Source organism: Ochlerotatus camptorhynchus, unplaced genomic scaffold (assembly GCF_037179485.1).
Source record: "Ochlerotatus camptorhynchus isolate MF236.1 unplaced genomic scaffold, CSIRO-AGI_Acam_v1.1 ptg000045l, whole genome shotgun sequence".
Taxonomy (NCBI): domain Eukaryota; kingdom Metazoa; phylum Arthropoda; class Insecta; order Diptera; family Culicidae; genus Ochlerotatus; species Ochlerotatus camptorhynchus.
The window spans coordinates 4,346,101-4,363,067 of record NW_027040536.1 but is presented as its reverse complement, the minus strand read 5'-3'; the positions used below and the strand labels follow the sequence as shown (position 1 = coordinate 4,363,067).

Here is a 16,967-nt window from a genome sequence, read left to right as displayed (position 1 = left end):
GTTTTCATTTGTCAGCAACAGTTTAAGTTATACGAGAGCAAGTTAATAATACTGATTTGGCACGTTGGTAAATATATTCATAGGACTTAACGTGAAAATTCAAAATGAGTTCTATGTGAAGCAACTGTTGGTAAAAAGTTTGCATTCTAATGCATCAAAGATGCATAGGAAACGATCATATTGCTGCAAACAAGACACTGCTTTGACACATAAGGTACTGATTGATACATAAAAGGTGCCATATCACAAAAAACTGATTTCATCATTAGCAAAGAATGACCAGCATCTCCAACGGAACTTGACTTATTCGTTTGATACTATTTACTGCTATATAGAGGAAGCACGAAGGGGCTTACCATGGATCATTTCAAGCATAGTTTCGTTCAATATAAGACGGATTTCCCCAAAAAATATCGTGCGTGCCAGCTACGACGGATTTGAAAGCTATTTGTGGGAAGTTCTAATCGAAAACCACGAGGGATTTGAACTGAATTAGATTGACTTGATTGTATTCCATAGCAAAACGATCTAGTGGTTCCCAGAATTTCGTAATTATTGTTAGTTTTGTTTTTTATCGCAAAATATTAGACCCTTATTATTTTTTTTATTTTGTCTTTAGGGTGACCATTTCCATGTTAGAGTGGATCGAAAAAACGATTTTTTACAAAAATAACTTTTTTCAAACATTCATACCATTTGAATCACTAAGCCGATTTCAGAGATCAAAATATCAAGTGAAAGGTAATTTAAAATACTTTTTATGAAGAATATAATTATATTAAAAAATCGGATTTTGTATTGAAAAACATTGATTGTATTTATGACAGATACGTATTTCGACTACAATGTGCAGTCTTCATCAGTGTCATTCCCACTAAAGAACCTATAAAAACCTAACCCCCTTAAGTACTCATCCCCTAGGAAAAAACGTTAGTTTTTTAGTTAGGTAGGTTCCGATTCTACACATTGTAGTTTCATTTTTATACCTGTGATAAAAATGAAACTACAATGTGTAGAATCGGAACCTACCTAACTAAAACACCAAAGATTTAAGTAAACTAAAGGAGCAAAATTGATACAAATCTCTAATAAGGAAAATTCCCAAAGGCTTGGTAGCCATCATAATGAAGTAATGAAATTGGGTTGTTAGCGAAATGCTTAAAATAAAACAGCAAAAAAGGTTATCTGCCATTGATTGTGTTTGTTTTTTGTTTAGGTTTTCATGGTTTGTAGACAGAGGGCTCCATATATTTTTGTGTCTTTACTTGAAAATTTAGGCTTTTTTACGCAACAGCCATGTTTTTTTTTTCGTTTTTGAGTTACATTTTTTTTTTTATGAAGTTATCAAGTTTTGGGTTTTCACTCAATACTCCTATGCGATTGGAATGCGTCTCCATTGATTTATAGCGGCTGTAACATGGTCACGACGCACGGTAGTCTAGTCACATAGAAGTATCGTTGTTTTGTTTTATATGTTATGTAACAAAACCTAAATTTTCAACCTAAATAATACCGGTCCAAACAACGGTACATATCCTTGAAAATCGTTTCACAATTCTCTTGGGATTTATGTCATTCAAAAATACAATTAAAAAAAAAATTCTTACAAGAAATTGGATTAAATTAAAAAATTTTGTAAGATTTTTTTTTAACTGTGTCTAGAATTTTCTTTATAAAGCCATTATTTTCTATTAATTATCCTTACAATTTTCATTGAAATCTCTTCAGAATAACCATGGAATTCATCTGGGCAACCTTGGAATTCTTCATAGGTTTCACCTGAAGCTCTCCTCTCAAAGCTCATAGAATTCTTTTGAGATATTTGATGTGTGTTTCTCCGTGATTATTTTCAGTGGAATTCAATTCGATATGTTCCGGAATTCCGCAACCGTTCCCTTCAGAAATCTCTTGGAATTATCCTAATTATCCTCAAAATTCCATTTAAAATTTTCTTTTTCCTCTTAGGTTATTCTAGCCCTAGAAAATTATCCAGTGTAAAAAAATTTAATTTCTGGGAAATAATCAAAAATTATTAAGAGAGAGAGAAGGATTAGTAATTTCCATTTAATTCTACTTTATTTGCTTATCATTGACAGACACGCGTATTTCGTCTACAATGTACAGACTTCTTCAGTGTCTTGTACTAATACTCGGCTGAAGTGAACATCGCATGTTACCGAATATACATGAATATACTTAGAAGCTCATAAGGATTCAAAAATTGTTTTCGTGGTAAAAATATACAAAGCCCAACAATTTCAATATTTCAACTGGTCTGGAACACATTTCCTTCCCTGGATTGTTACTGAAGCTGCACATATCACACATATCTCACTTTCCAATATTTGACCTAATGATACATTCAGCTTAATAGTGTTCGGCATGGCGGACTTCTAATAATTTTAACGATTCTGTAAATTAATCAGAAATTATAAAATTATGTAAATTTATGTAAGGCATTCAAACTCCCCATTTCATCCTCTGGCCACATCCATAAATTGATTTCGTGGAAAAGTTCTTACTATGAAATTATTTTTTTTTCTTATCAGAGGCTGTTTTCGCTATCCCTTCACAACAGCAGGGGAGAAATATATACAGTATTCATCAATTTATCATACGATGAGTTGATGGGTCGATAAGTAGGGCCCAGGTGAAGGAGCTGCCTCCCTGGCGTCGGTAGCATTGGTACTCAGTACGGAAAACAAGATCTACGGAAAACAAACCAAAGAAAAGAAAAAAACAATTCTCATGCAACTCCGAATTTATTTTAATAAGACGTTCATGAGTGGTTTCTGCAAAACCACGGAGCTCTAGGAACAGTTTCATGAAATGACCACTTTTACGGACGTTCAAGGTCTTCCTGGGAACCAAACTTGTGACTTTCCGGATGCAAAGTTTTCCCAAAACGTGGTCATCTATCTTGTTAATAACTTTTCAGAAGACACCAGGAAGTTATCTCTTTAAATTACCCTACAATAAGAGTTTGTCTCCAATTAGCTTTAATCCCATATGGTACGTCACGTGTATTCGTTAATACCGGTTCCTATAGTGCGGTCCCTATTAACCGAACTGTAGGAATCTTGACCACTTTTACAGATGTTCCGGATCTTCCGGTGGACCATCCCATGGTCTCCTGGGTGCATATTCTAGTTACAACACCAAATGCATTCTGATAATACATCTATGAGCTATTTCCAAAAATCTGCGGAGCTCTAGCATCAGATTCATGAATTGACCACTTTTACGGATGTTCCAGATCTTCCGGTGGAACAAAACGTGGTCTCCAGTGTCCATATTCCAGTCACAACTTTGAATTCAGTCTGATAAGACGTCTAGGAGTGGTTTCGAAAAATCCTCTGAGCTCTAAGATCGGATTCATGAATTGACCACTTTTACGGATGTTCCGGGTCTTCCGGAGGATCAGACTCGTGACTTTCCGGATGCTAAATGTTCCCAAAAGGTGGCAAAATTTCCACAAGACACCAGGAAGTTATTTCGTCAAATTACCCTACAATTTGTCCCCAATTAGCTCTAATCCCATATGCTACGTGTATTCGTTAATGCCGGTTCATATACCGTATACGTGATAATGTTTGCACCATCGTACAAATAAGGTTCCCGTTTCATCTGTGCATACAAAGCCTTGGTTTTCTTTGCATGCACGTAACCTATAGCTCATACCGTAGTAGGCTGTGTATAAAAGAAAATGGTTTACTTAGTTTGACAGTTGCACCATGACGAAGTGGCAGCGTATTCGTGATTTGTCCCAAGCGCAAATGTCACAAAAAGACATTTCAATCGCCGTGGGAGTGTCCCGGTGGACCGTCAAAAGGGTTTTAGATCGAGAAAAGAATTATTATTATTTATCTTTATTAGGGAGGCTTTCAGCCTGGGGCTGGATCGCCTCCAATTTCGAGAAAAGAAAGGACAACTATCCGCGAAGGTCGCCACAGGTCGTCCGAGGTCAGCTCGGGTTCCGAGGGTTATCGCTGCTATCAAAAGGAAGATTCGGGTGAATCCAGTGCGTTCAATAAGGAAAATGGCAAAGGAACACGGGATCAGTGACTTTACGGCACAGAAGATTGTAAAGGAACTTCCTTAAGCGAAAAAATCCGGTAATCCTGTTCACCGACGAGAGCATGTTTACCGTCGATCCAGTATCAAATTCCAGAACCGACCGGTATATTAGTTCTCTTCCGGTAAAAGACGTGGCTGACGAGCACAAGAACGTGTATCTGACCAAGCATCCTGCTAGCGTTATGGTGTTTGGATTGGTTGCTTCCGATGGCAAAAAAATGGACCCGGTGTTCATTCCAGAAGGCGACAAGGTCAACACGGAGGTCTACATCGGGATTTTAGGTAAGTATGTTCTTCCGTGGATCAAAGAATAGTACGGTCCGAAGCCAAATCTCGATAACTTTTTCAAAGGGACGTATCAGCTTTTGTAAACAATGCATTTGATCGTCGATTTGGCGTAACTGGTAGCTCGCCCACGCATGCTAACACTACCATCAGATAGATGAAATTTTCCCCTACCTGCTAGTGGTGTTAGTAAGCGTGTGCGAGCTACCAGTTACGTCCAATCGACGATCAAATGCATTGTTTACAAAACCTGATACGTCCCTTTGAAAAAGGTATCGAGAAATGTTGTATTTCAACAAGATGGGGCTCCGTGTCACACCTCGAACCGCACTCAGAAGTGGTTGCAGGAACTTCCGTTCTGGGCGAAGGATATGTGGCCGCCATCCAGCCCCAATCTTAATCCGCTGAATTACTCAATATGGCGCGTCATGAACACCAAGGCTGTTCTAAACGCCACCCGAGTACAGCAAGCCTCATACAAACATTGACCCGTACCTGGAGAGAAATGGATCCAGACTACATTATTAGAACCTGCCGTTCATTCCGGAAACGTGTGGAGGCCGTAATTGCAGCAAGTGGAAACTCGATCGATGATTAATATAGTGTAAGACTCTGAGAAACATCCCCCCTTTGAATAAATAAAAAAAAAACTCGAAAACGAAATTTTTAAGATTTTTTTAAATTTTGACATTGCTCAATGGTGCAAACATTATCACGCATACGGTATATAGAGGAAGCACGAATGGGTTTACCATGGATCATTTCAAGCATAGTTTCGTTGAATATAAGACGACATTCCCCAAAATACCGTGCGTGCCAGCTACGACGGATTTGAAAGCTAGGTATTTGTGGGAAATTCTAATCGAAAATCACGAGGGATGTGAACTGAATTAGAATGACTTGATTGCATTGTATAAACCTAGATAAGATTAACTTGATTGACTTGATTGTATTGTATAAAACTAGAAAGCTGAACAAGGGTTGGAAAAGACTGTTATTTAATGCCTTAAAAAGCTTATAATTTATAGAACTGTTATGTTTTCGGTTGAAATCACCAGATTTAAATGTTTAAAAACTGAACAAAGGTTAACGTGGTCTAAGTACAACAATTATTCAAACTTAGGCTGAATTAAAATCGAATAAACAACACTTGTTAAGCATCAAATTGTTACCTGGGTACCTCCTCCTCACAAAAAATAATTCGAAAATTTACTCATACATCTTTGTAGATAACTTCGAGAAAATCGACATTAGGCCAATTAAAACGATAAATAGTCGACTTTGATCAGCTTAAATACGCCAAATATATACACCGACCAAACGCCGGGCAATAAAATTTAACAGTATTAAATAAATAATAAATATGAAACTAATCTTCTGATCACATTGTAGTATTTCAGTCGAAAATCAAAAGTTATTAATTTAAATGAAATGGCTAGACAATATACAACGAATTATCTACCTCGTATGGAGAAAAACTCTCTGAATGAACTATCTAATTGATTACATCAGATTGCATGTTGGTACGACATGTTTGAACTGATATTGACTGTTATGCTCTGATTATAAAATATGGAACAATCATTAACAGCTGAGAATAATTATGGATCAGACAATCTAGAATGTTAATCAAATGGAACCAATCCATAATTGTGGGTTTACTGTATAATAAGTGAATAATCCACAAATCCAAGTCTCCAAGATCAGGTCAACCCCCTCATAAAATAGATGTGTAACTTGATAAAAATAATTTCAACAGGATCGTCTATTGATCATATGCATCGATGCATACCCCAAACTCTTAATGAAGAGCGTATTGAATGTTATGCCTCAAACAAAAAAGCAATGTTGTCGAACACCAACATAAAAAAGTATGCTACAAACTGAGGCTCCGGCGAGATTCGAACTCACGATCTCCTGTTTACTAGACAGGCGCTTTAACCAACTAAGCCACGGCGCCTTAGTTGAATCTTGACTGCTGGCAACTCAATTTCATACTCATTTCGGCCCCCACATAACCTTAAACGATTATGTAATTAAGATCACACCAAAGAAAATCCCACTTTGCCTCATACTTGTCAGCGTCCTAGTGAAAGAACGAACACGAAAAGCAGTAAAAGTAAAAGTCCGTCCCGTCTGATCTCAGCCTCCCGCACGCTTATACATGGGTGGACCAGTCAGTGCCTGGGCATTGCTGTCTCCGTTGACTGCCCTAGCAAAATTAATGAATGTAATTAACGGGAAGAAAAATAGCCAGCATTTACGAGCCGATGATAAATGAAGCGAGGTGGATTCTTGACTCTTGCCTGGGTGCAGTGGCGATTTTTTTTGTCTCCCTCTCTTTCGCATCTCGTTTCTGCTGCTAGTCCTCACACAATCACGCGAGATCACAAAACGGTGACTTATGACTCGCTTAGTCACGAGACTTTCAGACAAATTTATATTCACGTTTCCCAACAACAGGTGAAGCTCGCTCGAAGGGTGCATAAATTTTCTCTCGTTCGTGTCCGTCATGTTAAATCGTTGAGGAACTCGGATTGCTTCCATTTCGAGAGACAAATCGCCTGGTTTGCAATGATCACACATTTGGAATTTCCCAAAACAAGTTTGATCGGCGTGTTTTTTTATTATTATTCGGAGGAACAGGAGGACAGAAGCACGATCCGAAAGAGGTTGCGTTATAATTCAAATCCATCAGCGACTATCCAATGTGGTTGCCGACAGGGACATTCCTCGCGAAGGTTTACATTTTTGGTGAAACAAATCTATTAGCATATGAAAATTTACGACCCTCGCAAGCTAATTTGGCCTTTCAGCGAACATGGACGAAATTGCAGATTCCAGAGATCATCTAGGGGTGAGTGTGAGCCGGTTGAGAAATAGACCGAGAACAAGCGGTTGTTTTGTACGACCTCCTCGCGGTTATGACTGCGTAATGGAAAAGGAAGTGACGGCGAAGAAAGCTTGGAACGTAATAATCAACATACGTGTGCGCGGGTGGAAGTGCTCTCGCTGCGAAAAATTAACGATGTGATGATGAAAATGGACAACAAACTGTGGTGTCATGCCGTGAAAGCCGTACAGTGACCGAGGTCTTTGCTCCTCTACCTTGCTTGAAACATTGGCGAATTAATTCGGTCTTTCTCCGGTTAGTGTTGCTGTTGTTATTTGTATTTTATGCTGTGGCTTGGGGGGGGGGGGGGGGGGGAAACAGTTATAATGATTCCGGTGAATCTGAATACCAATGTGTGTAGGATGTAAATTCACCATTAGGACCATTAGTGGATTGAGATTCAAGTTAAAATGTAGCATCTATAAAAAAATATTGACTGATTTGGAGGATTTAAAGAAGCGCTTCTTGAGAATTCTGCGATTTTTGTAAATCAATTCTATATGAATGCTAAGTTAGAAAACTGTTTTTATATTTTACATTTTGAAAATAAGTCAAACTGAATCTTAACCTGTTGTTAGCACATTTACAATTCAAATATTATTGAAAATCGTTTTAATTCCAATGGCCCATATCATGAACTAAAAAAAATAGAAATACTAAATCCAAACATTATTTAGAGAATCCGATGCCATAATCGAGCTATAAAAAATAGCTTGAATGTTCAAAAAATATATCAAATAAATTAGATTAAAGGCATCTTGGGAATCATACTTATTATTCCTTTCTGATCAAATCTTAGAAAAAATACCCATTCTTACTTGTAGTCAAAATTCTTAGCATTCAAACGCTGAATTTGCGGATAAACCTTGAATTCCACAATCAATTCAGCATTTTTGTGGAAAAAATGAATTTCCGACTTGTGGTAACTAGGCCCTCATTTAAACTGAAACAGAATCTACATATGAGGTATCGACAAATCTTTGAAAGGACAAATTGACGGAAATATCACATGAATGCGCATTTTGCACCAAAGTAGACGCCAGCGCTAAAATTAATCCCCCAAAATTGGTTTCGCTCATCACCACTAGTCTATATGATACTTTTTTTATAAATTGTTGCACTTTGTTACATTGAAAACTTAAATTACATCACAAAACTTTGTTCATGATAAGTTCAAAAATCGAAAAAAATATCAGTGTTCAATTAATCAAAATACACCCACTCACATGATGCTGTAACGATAAATCTTGCTGGTAGAATTATTCATGCTTTTACAAGCAAGATTTATTGAACCCTTGCGAAACACAATTCATTGTAGGAGCAGTGATTAGAAATAATTTTGTAATGCTTATGATACCAGGTGATTTTGAACTGCCTTAGAATTGGGTATTTTTTGTTCAGTTTACTGATTCTGAAGATGGCACTACGGAATGAATTTTTAGTTATATTTAGGGCAAGAAAACAAAAAAACATTGGCAATTTCTCATCTCAACCAAGGACATAGCCAAATTTAAAAATAGAGGAAACTGATTTCCTACGAAGTCTCAGAATATTGAATAGATTTCCAATGATGAATCATGAATGTATGCATGGACAATGTTTTTTTCAAGGCCGTGCATTTTTTTAGTTGCTCCTCCGTGATAGATCAGAACTAATGCACTTGCACAGAGAACCACATAGATGATGCATAGGATTAGCATTTAATCTTCAATGTACAAGCACACTAATTCAATCTATTTAATAGATCAATAACAGCGCTGGTCACATCCTCACTGTCTTTTGGGGAAAGAAGGATCATTAGGTCAACCTCCGTTGTTACTGCTAAAGACCAAATACACACCTTCTGCATCTCCACGGCTGTCACGGAAAGGATAGTTGTGTTAGTGAGGTGGGTTATTTTTAGATCAGGATTCACGGTGGTAAGTGATGCCGCCATCGGTTAAAGCAGACGTTGTTTTCATTAAAGTAATACGATCAAGAAAAAAACTGCTTTCCTCATGTTTGCTGCGAAGTGCCTGAGATAACTCCGTAGAAAACTCAAAGTGGCAACTTAAAATCTATTGGGATAGAATGAAGCGTACTGACAAATATGATGACTGGGACTGAACTCCCGAACCTTTTGCTCAGTAACCACCCAAGTAACATTTTACGTTTTATGAAATACTACAAGATTACTATAAAACCCTAGTCAAGACAGCTATGCCTTTATTACATCCACCAAAACCTCATTAAGACTAGAATCTGTCTAGTTGGCCCACCCCGAAGAAGGTTTTGAAGGGCATATTTTCGAGGCACTTCAAGGTTGATTTGCTGCTAAAAGGTTATACGGCGAAAGCATTGAAAACCATTTGAAATCCTTATTAAAACTACAATAAAAGCCATTTGGCATCAATACTTGGCCCATTTTCCTTTCTCGCTTGCTAACCGCACTGAAAATAAAGCATTGATCAAGATAAATATCATCAGATCTTGCCAAATTCATTGTTCAAAAATTAATCTTTCAAAAATCTTCTTAACTTTCCTCATCTAATGTGAAAGAATTACCAAAATTATAAAAGCAGTTCTCATTTTGTGGTCTATTTTTAGGTGACAGATTAAATCTGATGTGAAATAAGCTACGAAAGATCGAAAAATAAGTCCGCCTTCGGAAATCGTTGATTTCATTTATTATTTTTAATTTAGGAAAAAACGTATGGTTATGTTTAATATTAATTATTGGGTCCAGCTGAGATAATTTGATGATTTTCGTAATCTCTATTACTGCTCATGGATGCATTTATGAGATTAAAATTATCTTCATGGAAAAAAGATGAAAAACGAAGGTAACTTAAAAAATGATTTTCCATAGGCTAATTGTGAAAAAGCTATTTTGTTTTCATGAAATCGCTAACAAATACAAAACGTTTTTTGTATTTGTTTTGCTTGATCCTATTCAGTTTAGTTTTATGACGGCATTAATGGTACCTGGAAAAAGTTAAACGATAAAATTTGTTTATATTTCGATAGTTTTGCTGCGCGATTCTTGCACCGAGCTTCTACTCCTGCGTTGGATCAACAAGTTACGTTGCATCTTCGATAAGGGCGATGATCATCCATTGGAAGCAGTTAATCAGGAAGTGTATCTGTATAACTTGGAACATAAGGAAGCTAAATCGTTCCCAAAAAGCTTTCATTCTCCCGGATGAAGCGAGGAAGTTAATGCTTGCTTGGATTTTTTGGAACAGTTGACCCTTTCGCCGAATGAAACCGCTGCTATGGTTTGGAAGACAGTCAGTTTCCATATGACTGACAGCTTCTGAAGTTACCTGTCGGAAGTTTTCCGCAGTCCCAGTTTGGCACTGATACATGTTATTCGAGTCATCTTCGAAATGTGATTTTTGGAGAAGATTGGTCTGTGTTTATTCAGATCGTGACGCAAACGCCATTGACAATATTTTGGGTATTTCCATCAATTTTAGACAGCTTCCAGTGATTCGTGAACCACATTCACTCACTCTTCTCAGTCGGCTGTTCTGTCATTGTTGACCGGTTAAGTCGGAGCTTCTGGGCCTCCCAGGAAGTTCTGGAATTGGATTCCTTTTCCTTTCCGTCGACAGCATCGCTAGAATTATTCCGCCTACTATCGCTAGTATTATTATTCGACTATCCTTTAACATTTCCTTGTAATTCTTCGTTTAAAAGCTCAAATCGATTTATTTATTTTTCTCTGCCTCTAGGTGGATCCATATTTTTAGTTTAATTTGTAAATAGTAGGGAGTTTTGTGATACACTTTATTGACTCCAAAAAGCAGCAATATATGCTTTTTGTTCCCGTTTGAAACCGAACGATTTAATAATTGCTTTTATAATAATAAAACACCTTAAGGTGATACTCTAAGGAAGCCTTAGCGTGAAACTTCAAAGGCACACATGTCAGTTTCCACAAAACATACAAATTTGAAATTGCTACTCTCTGTTTGTAGTAGCACATGAGTAGCAATTTCAAATTTGTATGTTTTGTGGAAGCTGACATTTGTGCCTTCAAAGTTTCACGCTAAAGCTTCCTTAGAGTATCACCTTAATGGAGTATTTTGTTGTGGCATCAATAAAAAAAATACCGAGCAGGTTTATGATTGACAAACTGAATAGTTTTGTACAGGGATAGAGTGCTGCATTAAATTCATTTTTTAAACCAGACCCGTTTTGACTTTATCGGCAGACTTTAAAAGGTTTTTAAAACAGTAAAATGCTGAACAACTGACCAAGAATGTATTTAAACTAAAAAGATTGCTTATTGCCATTATAAAACAACAATCAAGCGTCGTCTTAAAATGGTTTTATGCATGGATAATGATTTTATGTCTAAAGTATCTTGATGAAGTCAAGGTTGCAAAGACTCATTTCAGCTAAAACAATGTTTTTCTAAATTATGAAATAATTAGATGCCATGATCAAATTTTGAATTGGTAGGATACAAGAAGAGGTTGCAAAGAATGTGTTTGACATATTAAACCTGTTTATTTCACTTCATGAGAGTCACAATCAGCGATTTTTCACAAACTCTCTCACTCACTCACTCACTCACTCACTCAGCGATCAGCAAATCGCTGATTGTGACTCATAGAAAGCAAAATTTACAGGTTTTATGTTTCCAACGCATACTTTGTAACCTCTTCTTGTAAGTTACAAGTAAAACATGCCATCATACCATATTTTGGTTTTATTATTCCGAAAAACATTATTTTAGCTGAAATGAGTCTTTGCAACCTTGGATGAAGTAAATAAAATAAATCCCAGTGGATTTATTGTGCACTTCTATCTTTGCACAGTTTAAAGAGAAGAGAATAAATTGGCACGTATAGACTGCGTCGCATTTGAGTTTCTCTCTGAATTGATTAAATCTTGGAGAGCCGTCATTCGTTGTATACCTACCTACACGCACGCATCGAATTTTTAAATTTTTGAATTTTCTCACTACCATGTCTGCATTTCATTCAGTAGCCTCAGAGCATTGATGGAATATTGTTCATAGCATAGTGCAAAATTAAATAGGAATCATGGAACAGGATATTGTTGATGACCTCCTGAAAAGACCGTTTGCCAGAAGGTGAGTAACGATGACAAATATCATAAACATGAGACTTAAAAAGAAAATCAATGTTTCTATGCAAGAGTAAGCAAAACTGGTAGCAGAACTGTTTCCCATCATCATTTCGTTTATTTTTTATGTAGGTACCCCCGTCGAAAGATTTGTATCCCATTTTTTTTATTATGCATCAAAATTGGCTTCTACTATTACAGACAAAATATAAAAAAAATAGGTGCACAACTAGTGAATTTTCTCACGTGACGCCACTGGTAAATGTATGTTTCTTAGTACCTATCTCGGTAGTATAATATACTTTAGATTAAACAATATTTTTAGGATTACTAGGCCAAATACGTTTGACCGAATTTTAAAAAGTGAGAGATTGAATTAAGAAATTGTAAAAGAAATCTTTAACTTGATTCTTGATATACTTCATGCAATCACTCCATATTTGAGGATCACTTCCAGTTCAGACTCATGCGCTATTATTTATACATAATTATTATTACCTGACTGAAAATTGTGGGATGAATATAAAGTGGATGCTGAATGGATCCAAACAACGTAAAGATCAATGGTTTATGTTTAATATATAATGAGTGAAGAGTGAGAGATTAAATTAAGATATTGTTTATGAAACCTGTAACTTGATACAAATGAGATCTAGGAAAATTGTTAGAAAGCTCGGAGTTAGAAAATGTATGAACACTGCGTAGTCTATACTAACAGAATTCTTAGAAAAACAATATTAAGAAAATTTCCAAATTTCTGAAAATTTGATATTTGTTAGGAGCATTAAACTATGATTTTTTTTACGTTTGTTATTGCAGATGTCAATTAATACAATTTAAATATTGAACATACAATTCAAATGGTAATACAATTTAAATACTTTTCTAAAGCTGCTACTGCTTTCAAATAAGTCGATTTTTTAAATGTTCTATCCTGTGCGACAAAATTACTGTTGAATTATTTTTATGCAGAAGTCTAAATTGGTGCAAAATGCGCAATATTCATAATAACTAAAAGGCCTCAGATTAAAAACCAAAGGTGAATTGAGCTTCTTTCCAAATATGGGTTTGAGAAAAATACTCACAATGTGTACATGCGTGCACTCAAAATTATGCGAGCACTCCTTTTTTCGGTGTGGGAGGACTTAAAATTACACGAATGAGCACTGGCCCAACGCAAGCAAAACTTCAACGTCGTAGGTCGTGAGTGGTAATTCGTTGATCGACTAATACAAACTTCAGCTCTACAGCTACCTAAAAATTAGAAAAATTGATGTAAATTTAGGTGCTCTGAGACTGACATATACGAACGTCAATTTTGACATAAAATTGAGTCACAATAGACGCAATATTCAGCTCAATCAAACGTACTTTCGAACTTTTCAGTCTTGGAGCACTTAATTTTACATAACATGTTTGTTTACGTCTCATTATTTATGTCAAAGATGGATTCCGTCACGTGTAACATTAGGAATTTCTAAGTGTGTATAGGATGTTTAATGAGTGTTTATTTATATAAATGTTTGACACCTTTGATGCCGTGCTTGTTCTGTGTATGCGTATTTGATAGGTATCAGAAGTTTCAAAACTACTGGTTGTATTAATTTTACTACTGAATTCTACTGAATTCTAGCGCAATATGTGAAAATAGTCAATCAGCCATATGTAAACAATTTTTCACGGAATAAACCTCATTCTGGTAGACCGACATCAGCATTTGATAAACGAAATTTACTTTACCAGATGTCAATGTCGTTTTGCAAGAATGAGCATTAAAACTATTAACGAACGCAATTGTATGTCATTTGAGTCGGTCTTAGGAGACTTAAGGGGAGGTTTACTTGGATTTTTTCAAAAAAATTGATTTTTTTGCATAAAATGAAAGCTACAAGTGTGTAGAATATGTGGCCAAAAGGATTTTACGATCCGAAACATATTTAGCGAGTTATGGCGCTTTGAGTGAACCTTTGTCATGCGCGCTGAGGGACGCAACAAAAACTTTAAACGCGTTTTTCTCGAAACCATATTTTTTATAACAACTTAGAGCATAGGGCTTGAACAAATGATCCGATTTACAATCGGAAAATTTCGCTTTGAAGGATACTATTTTTTGTATGGCTTATACCTAAAATGAAAAAAAATGTTAGTTACTATTTTTTAAGCAAGGTCAAAGTGAGAAAAAAGGGGTAAAAAAAGCACTAAATTTTCAAATGTCCCTAATTTGGTCAATTTTTCGGATTTCGTTCTTGTTAGGTATAAGCCATAGGGGATATTATCAACTTTAACCACAATAAAAAAAATTCATTTCAGTTCACCACCAGAGGGTGTGCACTCGAAGTTCTGCAGCAAAACCTGACTGACACTCCTCCACGCGAGCCGCCATTTTGAGCCGCCATTTTGTTTTTTTAACCTTCAAAAAATTTCCAAGTATTCAGGAATAGTGGACAAATATAATTATCGAAACCGGAAGTTCGTATGTCTTTTCATTCTCCTGAAAAAAAATTCCAAAGTTCAACTGTTTTTCAGCCAAATCCAAGTAAACCTCCCCTTAAAATTGTATGAACCCGAAAACAGTCAACGGGTGATGAAGCCGACATTTACCCTAAATGAAATTTTTGTTTTCAATCTCATCATGCAAAAAATGTGAACCCTCATCAAAACCGAATGGTCGATGGTTTTGGATTTTTTCACACCAAAAAATTATGATTATGAGACGTAATTGAAAATTAATTCGTAAATTGTTTTAATTTTACGTTTCACAAGACGTACGCTAGCGAAAATTTCAACGTTGGCGGTCTGACTTCTGGCTAACCGCTACTCGCTAGACCCACATCTCTACAGAATAAACCTCGTTGACAGCAATATATGTAGGTTATGATGACATCGATCACGCATTGCCCGGGTAATGACGCCTCCAGAGCACGACTGTTAGATACCCTTGTGGCCCGAGGTAGACAACCCTTCCGTGAAGTAAGAGATGTATTGGGAACCCGTGATCTTCCCTACATGCAGGCGATCTACGAATTCCTTTTGTTTGTCTGATGCTAGAGTTTGATGTGACCACCCCCTCGAAATTGCTACCCATTAACCTCGAACCCTCCACGAGTAATTGGTACCCAATACTAACCTAGAACTACTGCTGTTTAAACTGTAAATTAAAACATTACTGATTTTTGGCTCCGCAAAGTGTCGCACACGACTGAGCCTAGTAAATAAACGAACTAGTTAAAATAGTTGTAATACATTTAATGTAGATAATGAAAATTCCAGTATTATTTTTCCCCAAAAGTACACGCGGCCTTTCCTCTCGCAAATCAAGATCCTTATGGAACATACCATTGCGACGTTTCACCGGACGCGGTTGACACGCCTTTAAGAAAAATCGAAACGCCGCGCGGTGTTGACGGAATTACACCAATTAAAAAATATCTTCCGACAAGGCTCCGGCGAGATTCGAACTCACGATCTCCTGTTTACTAGACAGGCGCTTTAACCAACTAAGCCACGGCGCCAGTTCGTATGATACATTACACTTTTGAGATAAAATAATCTCCGAACACGACATCACATCCAAGCCAGCAAACGATCGCATTCAATTAATCTCTAATTATTTTGATAACCATTCACCACTGAGCAAAGCCGCGTGCGTGCCTAATAATCAACCGTGCGAAGGTCATTCACTTCCGAAACGAAAACAAAACCGGTGTCTATTTTTAATCACCAAGCAACATACTGCGACCAGCTACGACAACATCCAACGACGAAAATGAACACCGGCCATATAAAAGTAATCGATCAAAATTTCACTCGCCTTGTTTGCAGCTTTGCACTGTTGCGATACCGGTTTCCAGCATAGTATGAGTGATTCACGAGAAGAAGAAGAAGAAACATGGCTCTGCACTTTCTTCAAACTTACGGTGGGATTATGCAAGACCAGTCGTGACTGCCGCGTGATCGCGGAAGTTGAGCCTCTTCATAAAAGTCGTGACCCGGCATCGAGGGCGTACCCGGTCATTTATGATTCAGGTTGAAATTACCAGGTTTGGGCCACACGGGCGGGATCGTTCCTTTCAGGCGGTACCAAAACCGACTCGAACAAACATTTCGAACTTGCGTAACCTATAATTCGGGAGGGGAATATTGACTCTGCTCTTGTAGGTATTTGGTGTGCTCTTTTCGGATTGATGTTTTGTAAATATTTGCTCTTCGCTTCAATGGGCCGCAGCGGGAGGCTTTCGTATCAGCCAGAGCGAGGTGGATTAACTGTCCACGCTAACTGATGATTTATTTTGAATTTTCTTGTTTGGTTGACAAACAAAAAGTTCCAGCTTTCTCCATTCGCTTGCGTTCGTGAACAGTTACTTAAGATAGGACTTTTTTTCTGGATTTAGGACAGAGCAAAGAGAGCTACGTAATCCGTTCAGCGGACAGAAGAATAGCGCATTCCACTTTGGGCAAAATTTTGATGAGCTTAACGAATCGTCTTAACGGAACGGTCTACCTTCTAAAGATCGCTTCTACCTTCTCCACACATTATTTTTTTCCAGCTTTAGCATAGATCACATGAAACTACGGATCGTCGAAGCCCTATCAATCATCAGCGCAAACGACGAACAGAGCAATGACCTCTTCC

General features: G+C 37.0%; 1 protein-coding gene and 2 non-coding genes across 5 annotated transcripts in view; all 3 read right to left on the bottom strand.

The window, feature by feature from the left end:
* The window catches only part of mthl1 (methuselah-like 1), a 268,410-nt gene that overhangs the window by 70,732 nt on the left and 180,711 nt on the right, over positions 1–16,967 (bottom strand). The window lies entirely within an intron of this gene.
* Positions 6,249–6,322, bottom strand: TRNAT-AGU (transfer RNA threonine (anticodon AGU)). The gene has a single exon. It is a non-coding gene; the product is annotated as a tRNA-Thr (tRNA).
* TRNAT-AGU (transfer RNA threonine (anticodon AGU)) lies at positions 15,773–15,846 on the bottom strand. Its single transcript has one exon. It is a non-coding gene; the product is annotated as a tRNA-Thr (tRNA).